The sequence below is a fragment of the Micropterus salmoides genome, unplaced genomic scaffold (assembly GCF_014851395.1).
Source record: "Micropterus salmoides isolate LMB-PRFRI ecotype aquatic unplaced genomic scaffold, ASM1485139v1 Ms_hic_scaffold_1, whole genome shotgun sequence".
NCBI classification, from domain to species: domain Eukaryota; kingdom Metazoa; phylum Chordata; class Actinopteri; order Centrarchiformes; family Centrarchidae; genus Micropterus; species Micropterus salmoides.
The window spans coordinates 23,957,436-23,972,884 of NW_024040040.1; positions in this window are offsets into that span (position 1 = coordinate 23,957,436).

The window sequence follows — 15,449 nt, forward strand, 5'->3', positions numbered from 1 at the left end:
TAATTGATTACCTGTGACGTCCATGATTGTGATGCTGCAAAGAAGGCGCTGTTGTTCTGCATGAAAATAGTTCTTTCCGATACGGATTTACCCAAAAATTGTTCAGTCACACTGTTCCACGCTCTCTCGGTCAGATGTAAGTCAAAAAACTAGCCCGCTATATATATACAACCGATTGCTAAAGCCACTCCCAAACATCCGCTTTTAGAGGATAACACAATATACACAAACCCCCCTTTTCACACCCGTCTTCACCTTTTGGTGATCGATCCCCACCACCGCTAATAGAGGATGAGGCCGGACACGCCCTAATACACACACCCATTTTCACACACCCATGTCTTTGTTGTTCAATCTTGCTATGACCCCAATCTTTTTTCAAAAAATTTTTTATTATACTTTTTAGGGCCCGAGCACGACCGTGTGAGGTCCCTATTGAATTTGCTCGGATTATTAGGGCCCGAGCACAACCGTGCGAGGTCCCTATTGAATTTGCTCGGATTATTAGGGCCCGAGCACGACCGTGTGAGGTCCCTATTGAATTTGCTCGGAATTTTTTTTTTTTTTTTTTTTCTGCAAAGTAGGCCCAACTGACATGGCCTAAACATACTCGAAAACTCACCAAAATTTGCAAACATGTCAGAACCGGTGAAAAATTTCGTATTCTACAAGTTTCACACATGGGCGTTGCAAAATGACTCGCTAGCGCCACCTTGAAAATTGGAAAAAATTAGCCCCTCGTTCACGTTCAACCTACATACACGAAATTTGCTGGGGACATGTATCATGTCAAGACGCACAAAAAAGCCTCAAGAAGCCATACCCTAAAGTCAACAGGAAGTCGGCCATTTTGAATTTTATGGCAACACACATGTACATGCCGACATTTACCCACAGTCATAGCGCCACCTGCTGGCAACAGGAAGTGACCTTTAACGAAGCAGCCCCCGCCGCACGTTTCACCTACGTGCACGAATTTTCTGTGGTACATATATCTTGTCCAGACACACAAAAAAGCCTCTTGGAGCGATGCCCTAAAACCAACAGGAAGTCGGCCATTTTGAATTTTACGGCCATTTTTGGATGATTTACACACTTCGTACTTTAACGAACTCCTCCTAGGGATTTAGTCGGATCGACGTCAAATTTCTGCTGTGCCTTCTAAAGGCATTGACGAGGAAAAGTTGTGCTATTTGCGAGTTTTCGTCAATGGGCGTGTCCATGGCGTCGATGATTCGCTATGAAACAGGAAGTTGTCGTAACTTCAGTGTACATGCTCACATCTGCACCAAACTGTACATGTAGGATGAGAGTCCCGCCCTGAACACATGTACATGCCGACATTCACCCACAGTCATAGCGCCATCTGCTGGCAACAGAAAGTGACATTTAACGAAGCAGCCCCCGCCGCACGTTTCACCTACGTGCACGAATTTTCTGTGGTACGTGTATCTTGTCCAGACGCACAAAAAAGTCTCTTGGAGCCATAGCCTAAACCCAACAGGAAGTCAGCCATTTTGAATTTTACGTCAAATTTTGGATGATTTACACACTTCGTACTTTAACGAACTCCTCCTAGGGATTTAGTCCGACCGACTCAAATTTGCTGTGCCTTCTAAAGGCATTGAAGATGAAAAGTTGTGCTATTTGCAAGTTTTCGTCAATGGGCGTGTCCGTGGCGTGGCGTCAAAGATCAAGTCTTCGCCATGACACAGGAAGTTGTCGTAACTTCAGTGTACATGCTCACATCTGGACCAAATTGTACATGTAGGATGAGAGTCCTGCCCTGAACACATGTACATGCTGACATTCACCCACAGTCATAGCGCCACCTGCTGGCAACAGGAAGTGACTTTTAACGAAGCAGCCCCCGCCGCACGTTTCACCTACGTGCACGAATTTTCTGTGGTACGTGTATCTTGTCCAGACGCACAAAAAAGTCTCTTGGAGCGATGCCCTGAAATCAACAGGAAGTCGGCCATTTTGAATTTTACGTCAAATTTTGGATGATTTACACACTTCGTACTTTAACGAACTCCTCCTAGGGATTTAGTCCGACCGACTTCAAATTTGTGCTGTGCCTTCTAAAGGCATTGAAGATGAAAAGTTGTGCTATTTGCGTGTTTTCGTCAATGGGTGTGTCCGTGGCGTGGCGTCAAAGATCAAGTCTTCGCCATGACACAGGAAGTTGTTGTAACTTCAGTGTACATATTCACATCTGAACCAAACTTTACGTGCTTGATAACTCTCCCACCCCGCTATGGAGGACTGATCCTGACACAGTCAGAAATAAATACAGAAATAAATAAGTGCTCAATAAATAAATAAGCATCCAATTAAATACACAAAAAAATAAAGTAAATAAATAAATGTAGGTAGTAATTAAATTATACAAGGAGACATAAATGTATATATTTTAATTAGTGCCTTTACTTATTCACCTTTGTTATAATTAGCTTATTTATTTATTCTCCGTTATAATCTTCAACTTTATTGATTACTAATTTTTTAAATATATTTATTTATGTGTGTGTTTTAATATTTTTGTCTGTTTTATTCTTCCTTTGTATTTTTGTACCTTATTTATTTTCACTCATGGTATTTATTTCTGCCTGTCCTTTTTAAATTTCTGTCTCATTATGCAAATGAGGAGGTGCTGTGTCTCAAGGGGTCATCTTCTCTGCTATTGGTGGACCAGTCAGACAGGAGAGCTCTACACACAGGAAGTTGTTGTAACTTACGTGTACATGCTCACATCTGAACCAAACTTTACGTGCTTGATAACTCAAGGGGTCATCTTCTCTGCTATTGGTGGACCAGTCAGACAGGAGAGCTCCTACTCTGCCTGCAGACATCAACAATCTTGCCCCTCACAAAGTCAGATGGCTTCCTTCAGTGCACTGAGGTGTTTAACAACTCTGAAGACAATACTACCAGCAATGTCTTCCTTCTCTTTTCACGTAGACGCTCCGACAGACAGTGCTTTCAGTTTGCTGCATGCATGGACACAGAACTGCGGTATAGGGAGAAGCACACGGTCAGCTGGCTGCAGCTAAATCTGGAGTGCACTCGTATTCAATTCTGATTCTGTATGGTAAATTCAGTTTTAACGGAGCAGAGCGAGCTGACAGGCAGAGTTAGAGACTTTTTCTGTCCGTTTCTCTCTTTACAAAGACGCATGTTGCAGTCAGAGTCTTCTCTGAGATGCGAGCACGACATACAACACAATTTATCAAATTACACATCGGATATACAGTATGAAAATAAGATTGATTGGATTATACTCACAGGAAGTATAAAACCTGTTACATGCGTAACACAGTAATGTCAGGGAAATTACTTTACTTAGATTTCAGGACTGCAGTTGTACATTTGAAATACCTTCCTACCTTTCTGATAGGAAGCCTTCTTGATGTGGTATAAAACATTTCTTCTTATATTCTGATTTGAGTTGTGGACAACTATGACCACATGAATTAAAAAAATTAAACATTTCACTGCCCAAGTCAGCTATAACACAAGTCTTGTTCATCAGACTACATGCTGTACAGTATTTGTGGACAGATTTTGTCCCAGGATTTATTATGCATTTCTTCTTCTTCGTTGCATGATTTAGAATAATAAGGTGAGAAATGGGTCTATTCTGAGTTCATCCTGCACTGCAGCAGCTAATAAAGTCCATTTAATCCCAAAAACGCTTTTCTTTTAGGCAGGCTGGAGCAGAAAACAACTCACCTTTCTCAAGTTGTACAGTAATGTCACATGTGTATGAAGGTGGATCAAACAAGCTAATCTTAAATGTCAAAGTAGAGAGGATCCTAGTAGGCCTATTTATTTTCATTCATTACACAATATGAATAAGCTATGCAGACAGTTGTAAAGAAAGAACATCTTTTTCTTCTGTTCTCTACTTGTTATAGTTACACAGTATTAGGGGTGTGGGCTGTATTAAAAGTATCCACTGTTCTCCCATGCTCTAACACACAGTAACGATGAAATGTGTGCTGTTCTCACATTCTTCCTCTGTATGTACACAAACAACAAGGCAGGGAAATATAAAAGGAATTTATTTTATTGTTTGTGTACATTATTGTTCAGTGTACATGCTCACATCTGAACCAAACTTTACGTGCTTGATAACTCTCCCACCCCGAAGACATCTACACGCCAATACCGATTTATATTCATAGCGGCAAGTGTTATGTAGCTCCACATAGGGGACACAGGAAATGACATATAGCACCTTCATGCGGCGTCGGAACCGCGTAGCAAATTCACAGCCGCACCGGCAGAGCTCCAGAATGTGCAACTCGGCCGGCTCACACGCGGACGCGCTACAAGTGCGAGGGCCTGCCCAACGCTGCTTGCAGCTTTAATTCCTTGTTGTTTCTTTTCTTAAGTTGACATAAATTGGTTGACACAAACTGACATGTTTGTACACTTTGTTGGTTTGCAATAGTTTAACTAAAACTCACCATGTAGTACTAGTGTTGTATAACTCAGAAGAATTACTCAGAAGTGTTTGTGGTGTAGCCATTGGGAGAATGACTGTGGTCTTGCGGGGTAAAGGTGTTGACCACTGTTGTTATTCTTTCAATGTAAAGTTTGACTACTAAATGTTTAATAAGTGTGTACCAACTCATATTTTATTCTTATACTCTGTGTGTTTATGAACCTGTGCCTTTTCAATGTGCCAACATGAGCAGAGCAGCTGCTCAGGCAGCGCAGGCAAAACCTAGCCAACCGTAACATACACAATGGTAGTAAGGCACCTGCTGTAAGTCACGTACGCCAGGCCTGAGATCCTGGCAAACTGAGGCCAAGAATGAGATCATGGCACCTGGTACTGCAAGGTACGGCCAGGTACTGCATGAAACCAAGCTTTGCACTGCTGAAACTAAACTTTGTATGAGACACAGCACCCTCATGGTTGGCATTGTTGAATCATGTAATTCCATATTGAATCATGTTATGCATTTATCAAATATGTTATTCATTATTAATTCTTTAAAAAAATACAATTGTAAGTTATGCCTGTATAACTTTTTAAAAAATACGGTGAGACTGAAATTGAAAAATATTGGTGAATTTTTAGTCCAGTAATGTCAAAAATATATAGAAGGATAAATTGTAACAATAATTATGCTTAATAACAGCTAAAAAGTGGAAATTGTGACATTAGTTAAAGGATTAATTTGGTAAAACAGTACGTAAAAACGGCCACAAGATAGCAGCAGAGGATAAGAAATTCACCAAAGGAGAGGAGTGGTCAGCGAACACTGTAGGTGGAGCTAAGGTATAACGCCCACCTGGAAGGAGGAGATAAGGTGGAGTTAAGGTGTAACGCCCACCTGGAAGGAGGAGATAAGGTGGAGTTTAAGGTGAATATAAGGCGATGTTCGCTGACCACCAGCTCAGTTCCATCCTGAGACCTGCAGGGATGTTACTCGGGTTTATCTGTCCTTTATTGGAATAAACTCTTTTGCACCGACTCTTCACCGTCTCCAGTGAAGTCCTTAACTACGCAGTTTTTGACTAAAGAAGAAAGCTAATAGAGTAATTTTATTGAGTTTAATACGTTGGTAAGAGTAGGGACCAGGTCTTCCACTGGCCCGGCCGGTCCTTACTGTATATAGAATTTATTACAAGTGAACCATAAACCATATCTTTTTTTTAAATGGATCTATGATACAAATATGGACAATATTTAAAAGTCAAAGTAAACAGAAGGAGAGAACGCCTTTCCACGTCAGTCTACCCCATCAGCACAATGAGGACTCCAGGTCTCTGCAGCTCTCTGGCACCAGGTGGGACATCTGCTCCACAGTGTGACTCTGGGAGGGAAATGTGTAATAAATTCTTGAGGTGATAAAAAATATAAAGTAAATACAGATGATTCTTTAATAAATAGAATAGGGTGGTTAATTTTCTAATGTAATTTAATTCAAATAGTGAATATTTGATATATTCTAGATTCATTACACAAAGTGAAGCATTTCAAACCCTTTTTGCTTTCATCGTGATGATTACTGTTTACAGCTCATGGAAATAAAAACTCCACTATCTCAAAATGTATAAACATTTTAGAATAAAAATACATTTCTGTATTATAAATTATACAGAAATCACTGGAGAAGAGCTCTCTAATCAGCTAATTAACTCTCTCAGTCTGGTTGTGATGCTCATAATAAACTTTTCCTCAGTATTCAAATTTTTTTAGATGGTCTTCTAAAAGATGCCTCAGTGTTTTAATGTTGACAGCACTATTATGTCACATACGTGGGAGAAAATGGAACAAGGGAGACTCTTTAAACGTTTTTATGTTGTCCTTTTAAGACAGACAATTTTATATCAGCTGTCAAATGTCTCAGTAGCTTTGAGTAGCAACATTATTTTAGAATCAAAGTTTAAGCTTTGAGTAGCAGATGTGGAGGCACCAGAACCTCAACAACAATCTTGTGAAAAATATAAAAAGTACCTTTCTCTCACAAATGTACTATTCCAGACAATAATCCCACACAGCCCTGCCGACAGCAGCAACATTACTCAATATAGCGAAGGAAGGGAATTAATTAACATGATAGCAGCCATGGCTAACGTTTTACAAGATACATAGCTTCCATCATGTAACTAAGGACTCTACCGCTAGCTTATTACGTTTATTACAAGTAACATACTGAGGTGACGTCCAAATAAACAACTTGTAACTGCTCGTAACCAACGGTATGTAAATTGATTTGCTTGAAATTGTTCGTTTGAGCTGTAACATTAACATTAAGTAAACTTAAGATAATTAATAACTGATTCATAGTTAACTGTTAACGTTGGTCTCAACAAAATCTAACATTAGTGTTGCAAAATAACATCACCACATTTATATATTAAAAAACATTTAAAACCTTGTGAATTATAATGTCAATAACAGATATGTGAGTTATTTTAATATTGTCCGGTGTCTTACCTTGACTGTAGCTGGTAATGTCAGTAAACTGGTATCAACTTCCACCGTACAGCACCGCAGAGTAGCATGTAGCATTAGCTCCTTAGCATGAGCTAACTCGGTCATATCGAGCTAGGCGGGACTGGTTTCAGCAACACGTCACCTCAGCTCCACCTACGACCCGCCTCTTTGCCTATTTTTGGTTATCCGGGAGTGACGCGCGGTGACGCACTGCCAAGATGGCGCTGGCCAGCTCCGCTAATTTTGAGCTTCAAAACGGCTCTTCAGAAACCGATGGCTGACGTCACAGACGTCCATTTTTATATACAGTCTATGGGTGAAACAGTAAACACAGTAAAATATTAAATTTCCATCACACAATACAAGATAAAAGCAAGAAAACATTGAAAAGACTAAAATACACGTTTAAGATAAATATAAAACAAGTAAAATAGAATAAAATAAAAGGGATAAAATAAAGTCAAATAAGATCGGGAAAGGCTCTCCTATAAAAGTGTTAAAAGTTAAAAGAGTTCACTGACTCAGCCGACCTGATTTCCTCGGGCAGGCTGTTCCAGAGCCTCGGGACCCTGATAGCAAACGCTCTGTCCCATGTCTGAAGACAGTGGAGATGGGCGTGTAATCAAGTATAGTGAAGTGTATTCACTTCATATCTTCACAGCACTTGGGACTTTCTCACATTTCTTCAACTTCTTCATGTCTTTCAGCTAAAAAATACAGTCAAACCTTAAAATGCTCTACATTTATCAGTGCAATTTGAAGCTTATTTAACTTTAAAATCGTATTCATATTCTTTAGAACATTTCCCAAGATTTCATAGTGCTTCAGCTACTTTCTGCACATTAAAGCCAGCGATGCAGTGTAGCGTCAGCTTTTTAACTGTCCTTCCACATCTTTCATGCATTTGTACTATTCAAATTTGTTCAAGACAGCAATTCTGTTTAGCGCAAGCCTTTCAACAAAACTTTCCATATCTTTCATACATTCTTACAATTCAACTTTTTTCAACTCAGCAATTCAGTTTAGCAGCAATTCAGTTTAGCGCAAGCCATTCAGCAGTCAGCATTCACAGCGCAATTTCTGAAGACATTGCTTTTCTAGTTATTATTATTCTTCCGTCACGTTTTTTTGTCCGCTAACTTGTCCCACAGCTTTTGACATAGAAACTCCTTTCAAACTCCAAGTTGTCCGGCTCAATAAGGAATGGGGTGCTATTACTTTTGTCATTGATACCTTGAATACCTTTCAAAATATTCAAGGTTTTCCAGGAAAATTCTCCCATTATAAGTGAACGGAGAGACTGTTGAAATCCTCCTCATACCTACTCCACTTTGAAAGCTCACCAGTTCAGCATACTTTCAGCTACAGACTTGATTTCAACTGTAAACTGGTCACAAGAAGTTAATCTATTAATGATGTATTCAGCTTTGTGATATATTTTATGGTTTGTTCACGGTTGCTGTTGAAGTTTTATGCTCTTTTGAGTTCTTTTCTGAGTTTATAATGGTTGTGTATTGCGTGACTTAGAGTGGGTGACATCATCACTACAGTGTAGCAGGCTTGTGAAATCGTCTTAAGTTTTTCTCTTTAACTCGTTGGCTTGACCACAATTTTAACTCTTCATGCATAATTTTACACCAGAAACATAGTAAATTTTGTTGTGGTTCCTCACATGGACTTTTTAAATCCCTCAGAATTATTATTATTATTAAATAGATTTGTCTCTGTGTCCTTCCAAAGGACAAAAGTGACAGAAAATTCTCCATTGGCTGCCATTGTAAGTTCTCCTCAAATTTTCTTGACCAGAGCAGAATTTACCAGTTTTTCAACTCGCCAAAGTGGTCACTTTTTTCAAATCATATTGTTCACAAATGCCTTCTGCCGCTCCCGGTCAAGTCATTCCGTCGATACGACCTATAGTTTAGTCTCTGGGGAGGTTTGTTTGAGGCAAAGATTTAGATAATTTCAGAGGGATATTCCTATGTGTCTCTGTTGTAGAGCTGGTTACCTTGGTGACGTAAATTAGCTGATCAAAGATCAAAGGACTGGGTCCTCTGTTCTGATTGGTGGACTGAAGTTAAGCTATTTTCTGAACAACTGTCTGTGTCCTCTTCACTGAACACACACACACACACACACACACACAGAGCCCTCAAAACATGGAGCTTTAAGCTTTACTGCATTGGAGAACACATGTATGCATAATTGTGTGTCACACAAGCTGTGTCTCAATTCAGGGACCACATCCTTCGAAGGCTGCATTTGAAGACTGAATACGTCACAGTCGATGCGACTAGGCTGTCCCATTTCAAAGGCTCCTTCAAATGCGGCCATGAAATGCTGCATTCTTTTCCTCCATTTGGAGAATCCAATAGCTGGATCCTTCACAGCCCCAGGTATCCCGAGATTCATTGCGTGCCGGTTGATTGTCCCAGCGTAAATAATGGCGTCGGCTGTGGCTGTGGCGTTGAGCCCCCCGGATTTTACCTATAAATGTAAGTATTGGATTTCAGCTCACTTCAAAAGCCAACTACACAAATGTAAAAATAACAAGAGGCATAAAAGCGCAATGTGTCATTAAAGGAATAGTATTGTGGAATAAGTTAACGTGAGTTAAGTGATTAACTGGCGAGCTAACGTTACCTGAGGTTATTGATGTGCTAATGTTAACGTTAAATGCAACTCGGCTGGGCAAGTTACAACCTCAAAAATAAAGCCTTTAACGTCTTCACTTAAAATCGAAGAGGTTCAGAGTCAGACCTACGTCTTACCGAGATTGCCGCGATATTATACTTAACTTATACTTCATATTTTGTACACGAAAATACGACATAACGTTAGACTAATTTAACGTTAGACAGGTTGTGAATCCTGCTTGGTTTTCAGACAGTTAACGTTAGTAACGGTTACAAAAACCTTGGGAAATACTACATGTTTAATGTAACTAGGTTATTTTGCTATTTATGCTGCTTACTGTTTGGTGATGTGAAGCAAAAAACTTACTTGAACAAGTCATTTTGTTTTTGGGAGCAAGGAGCAAACTGCCCTCTTTATTAAATAGAGAGCGACCACCTCTTCACTGGGGCAACATTTTCTGCCAACGTGGCTTGGAGGTAATTAAAGTATCAATAGCCCTTTTGTAATATCTGCATTTAATCATTGTGTATTGAACTGTTACAGTTAAATGAGCCCCCATCCTATACAAAGCCTTTAACAATAAGACAACTAGTAGATGGGGCAACTCTTTGTTGTGTTTTTGTGTCTCTGTCCTGCCCTGTCATCTTTTCCAGTCCATTTCTTTTGTTTCTCTGTGATTAGGACAATTATGGAGAAAATGGGCCTGTGGGGGAAGGTGACTTCCCTCCAAGCAAAAAAAAAGTGGGACAATTAAAAAAAAAATACAAAGTATGTATGTGTAATTTGAAATTTATATATTCTGTATATATATATTTTTAATAATTTTTGTATAAATCGTTCACTGTGTAGCATAAAGGGAACTACAAACGGCATTCATCTTACAACCATGTTTTAATATAATACATTTACCTTGTACGTTGTATATTCATTTCATTCATTTTAGCCATGCACGTTAATAAACACAGTTGCTGAAATTTGTTTTTCTGCTGTTGTTATTTACCATGATTGATTTCCTGTGCCTTAGGATTGCAAGTGTCCAGGGTCAGGAGAGGGTGTAGGTGGGAAGCCCACTGCTGCAACTTGGGCCTGGTTTGTCCTCATGGATGAAGTGTTGGGACAGAGGCATTCCACCACCGATCTTTTACTTGCCTGTTAAAAATGTTGGTGGTCAGGGGGCACCTCCTCCAGGGCAGTCACCTCTGCAGACAGCTGGTCATGCCAGGGAGCACCACTCACTGTCTCCAAACCGTTCTCCCCCTCATCCTCTGACACATCCTCCTTAGGCTCATCCTCTGGGGCCACAATGTGACCAGCACCAAGGCAGAGGTAGTGGAGGATGGCACATGCTGTTATGACCTGAAATGGTTAAAAATATATTTCAGTCTGAAAAAATTTATGGTTTCTGATTTATCAGTCTGTTGATTTACTCATTAGTATAATTTAAAAAAATACTCACGTAAGGTACAAAGGTGTGGTGCACCTCCAGCGCTTGCTGGAAGATGGCCCGGAACCTGGTCTTCATCATCACAAAAGCACGCTCTATAATGGAGCGTGCCCATTATATATAAATTTGTGTCAAAATTTCTGGAGTACAGCAGAACATACCAGTTTTTTAACTCGCTGAAGAGCTCACTTCTTTTTACTTTATCCACACAAAAAATTTCATTTTTAACTGTTTCATTTCAATTCATTTCGCCAATGCGACCTATAGTTTAGTTTCTATGGAGGTTTGTTTGACAGAAGGTTTTCCTATCTGTCTATTGTAGAGCTCGTTACCTTGGTGACGTAGCTGATGAAAGATCAAGGACTGGGTCCTCTGTTCTGATTGGTGGATGGAAGTTAAGCTATTTTCTGAACACCTGTCTGTGTCCTCTTCACTGAACACACACATGCACACACATTAATACACTGACAGACACAACACACACACGCGCACACACACACGCACACGCATTAATACACTGACAGACACAACACACACACATGCATTAATAAACTGACAGACACAACACACACACACACGCACACAACCCCACACACATTAAGACACTGACAGACACACATACACATACAGAGAGCCCTCAAAACATGGAGCTTTAAACTTAGTGAATGGGAGAACACATGTAAGCATAACTGTGTGTCCCAGCAGGTACACACACACACACACACACACACATTATAGGAGACTTATTAGGCTTCTTATATTTTCTGTCTTATCAATAATGTTAACAATGTCAGATGTTCATGTTAAACATGGCCAAAGCTCTACTCTTGGCTCTAATGATGTCTACAGAGCCGGTTTTCCATATATGGTAATTTGCCTACAACCTCAATATTGTCCAGCTGCAAACTGTAGCACCTCTCAAACCACGCCTCTCACTCACGCCACGCCCCCTGAACTACTGTCTGCCTAGCTAGTGCCAGCCTTCAACAGCCATCCTTCAACAGCCACCATTCACACCGCAATTTCTCTAGAAATTGCACTGTCTAGTTTAGTTATAACCTGTGCCGTTAAATAAGAGAGTTACGACACTCCCATCGACTTCTGTTGGAACTGTGGAATGCGGAAGTAACGCGTGTCATGGGGCAGCCGATAGTTCCAAACACTAAATAGTTCCAGCGCTGAGCCCCGTTCATTTCAGTGTTTCTGAAGTACGCTGCCTGGTAAGTTGATGAAATTACTGCATTTGTTGACATTTTAACTCATTAGCTGTCCTCTCATGAATCTAGTGAATAGTGGTATTTTATGTCGCCAGCTTTAGTCAAGGTTTATCGGAAGATATTAACTGTTAGATTATATAATTGCAGCTAGCTAACGTTACCATACCAAGATGTCAGTTTGCCAATATTTACCTCAAATGTAAAGTTATTAGTTAGTTAGCATACATCGTTTATCTTTGGTTATTAGTTCCCCTTCGAGGAAACTCGAACTGCATCGGTTACGACAGTATGGGAACGCCTCTAGGTGTAGCACGTCTGAACGTGAATGAAATCACTCCAATCCTATTGGTTTGTTGCTAGAACGGTAAGGTGTGACGGAATAACCGGAGGAGTATAAAGCACACCTGTACACACTCATCATTAGCTTTTTTCTATTCAGCAGGCGCTCTGTATGTTGTTTGAAGAAAGCTCCAGTCCTACAAGCAGTGTGTCTTACCAGAAGAAGAAGTCTACCAGTATGTCCGGCAACCAGAAGTACAGAAGGTGTGTTTTTCCTTGCCCTCGGTACATCACGGACGGAGATTCTCATGAGATGTGTGTCTCATGTTTGGGGATGGAGCACGCCCGGGCAGCTCTCGAGGGGGCTGCCTGCGGTCATTGCGAAGCCCTTTCCGTGCGGGTACTGAGGTGCGGCATGGCTCTCTTTTCCGAGGATGGCCGGATGTGTTCTCCCCGTGGCGTGGGCCCTGCGGCCGCTCATGGGGTTCACAGCGTGTTCTGTCGGAGGATTTCGGGACGGCTGAGTCATCGTCCACTAGTGGACGATGACTTCCGGGTGTCGGGGCGGCGTCATCAGGCAGCGCCCGACTATGACGAGCTGCTGGAGGTGGTGACTAGAGCCGTGGCTAAGCTCAACATCAACTGGCCACAGGAGGCGCAGACACCACAGGCTAGTGGTAAGCTTGATGAAAGGTTTCTTAAGCACCACGCGCCACCTCCACTCCGGTCTCTGCCATTCTTTCCTGATTTACATGATGAACTGAGTAAATCATGGGGCAGACCCTTCTCTGCACGGCTTTCCACACCCCGATCACTGAACTACAGTAATGTGATGGGGGTTAGGGACAGTGGTTATGGGAGGATGCCTCGGGTGGAGGATGCGCTTGCAAGCTATCTCTCCCCTCGACTTGCGTCCTCCCTGGAGAAGCCGGCGTTACCCTCCAAGCCATGTCGCACCACATCTACGCTCGTGGGAAAGGCGTACATGGCAGCGGGCCAGGCAGGTGCGAGCTTGCACACCATGGCGGTGCTTCAAGCCTACCAAGCCGACCTGCTACAGGAGATGGTTCAAAGGGGGGGTCCCTCTGAGGAAGATCTGGCGGAACTTCGCAGAACCACGGACCTGTCTCTCCGGGCCACCGAAGAAACAGCCCGCTCCATTGGCCGGTCCATGTCGGTTCTGGTGGCCACAGAGCGTCACCTATGGCTCAACCTCGTGGGCATATCTGAGAAGGATAAGAGCTTCCTCCTCGATGCACCGGTGAGCACGGCGGGCCTCTTCGGTGACGCGGTGGACTCGGTGGTGGATTGGTTCCAGCACGTTAAGACACAGGGCGAAGCGTTCCGCCAGTACCTCCCTCACCGGTCTGGACCCAAGGCAGCTGAGGCTGCCAGGTGTAGGTCCCTTCCCTCTACAAGCTCCTACAGAGAGGAGAGGAAGCAGAGTGTCGCTTCTCAGGGGCCCCCCCGAGGAGCTGGGGCAGCGAGGCGGCGCTCTCAACCTCAGCCTTCTGAGAGACGCGATCTGAGGACCGTCATCCAGTCCCGACGGAGCTCAGGGAAGAGGTCCTGAAGACCGGGGTAGGGGAGTCTTTTCTCCCCTCCCGCACCCGCACATTTCTCCGTGGGTCCTGCGCACTGCCATAGATGGGTATCGACTACAGTTCAAAACCCGCCCTCCAAAATTCAACGGGGTGGTTTGGACTGTGGTCTGCCCGGAGCAAGGTCCGGTGTTGGGACAGGAAGTTCTTACTCTGCTGAGGAAAGGGGCCGTGGAACGTGTCTCCCCCCCAGACAGAGACGCCGGGTTCTACAGCCGGTACTTCATAGTCCCCATGAAGGACGGAGGGTTGCGCCCTATTTTGGATCTGCGGGTTCTAAACCGGTCTCTGAGGAGATTCAGGTTCAAGATGCTCACAATCCCCGCCATCGTGACGCACATCCAATCCAATAGATAGATCTAAAGGACGCCTATTTCCATGTCTCCATCCGTCCTTCTCACAGGAAGTTCCTGAGGTTCGCCTTCAGGGGTGTGGCTTACCAGTATCGGGTTCTTCCATTCGGCCTGGCACTTTCCCCTCGCACATTCACCAAGTGTATGGATGCAGCACTGGCCCCGCTGAGGCTCCAGGGCATCCGGATTTTCAACTACATCGACGACTGGCTCATCCTAGCCCAGTCTCGAGAGTTGGCGGTTCGGCATCGAGATGTCGTTCTGGCTCATCTGCTGCGTTTAGGGCTGAGGCTCAACGCAAAGAAGAGTGTGCTGGCGCCCACCCAACGGACTACGTTCCTAGGGGTAGTATGGGATTCGACAACGATGCGGGCACAATTGTCTCCGGCACGTGTTGACACCATATTGGCTGCCGTGAAAGGGGTGAAGTTAGGCCACGCCATCACTATAAAACACTTTCAACGAGTGTTGGGTCTCCTGGCGGCTGCGTCCAGCGTAATACCATCTGGACTGCTGCACATGAGACCCCTGCAGTGGTGGCTAAGGACCAAGGGTTTTTCCCCGAGGGGAAATCCTTTCTGTCTGATTTGAGTTACGCGCAAGTGTCTTCGTTCCCTATCAGTTTGGAAGGAAACTTGGTTCCTGTCCCAGGGGCCCGTGCTGGGAGGGTCTTGTCGCCGGCTGGTCATTTCGACAGACGCCTCCCTCACGGGCTGGGGCGCAGTCATGGGCGGCCGCTTTGCAAGGTGATCCTTGTAGGTGCATCCGTCTGAGTGGTATATCAACTGTCTCGAGATGTTGGCGGTGTTCCAGGCTCTAAGGAGTTTCCTGCCCGATCTCTAAGGCCACCACATCCTCGTTCGTTCCGACAACACAGCAGTGGTGGCCTATCTGAATCACCAGGGCGGTCTGCGCCTCTGTACAGACTGGCGCGTCAGATCCTCCTGTGGTCCCAGC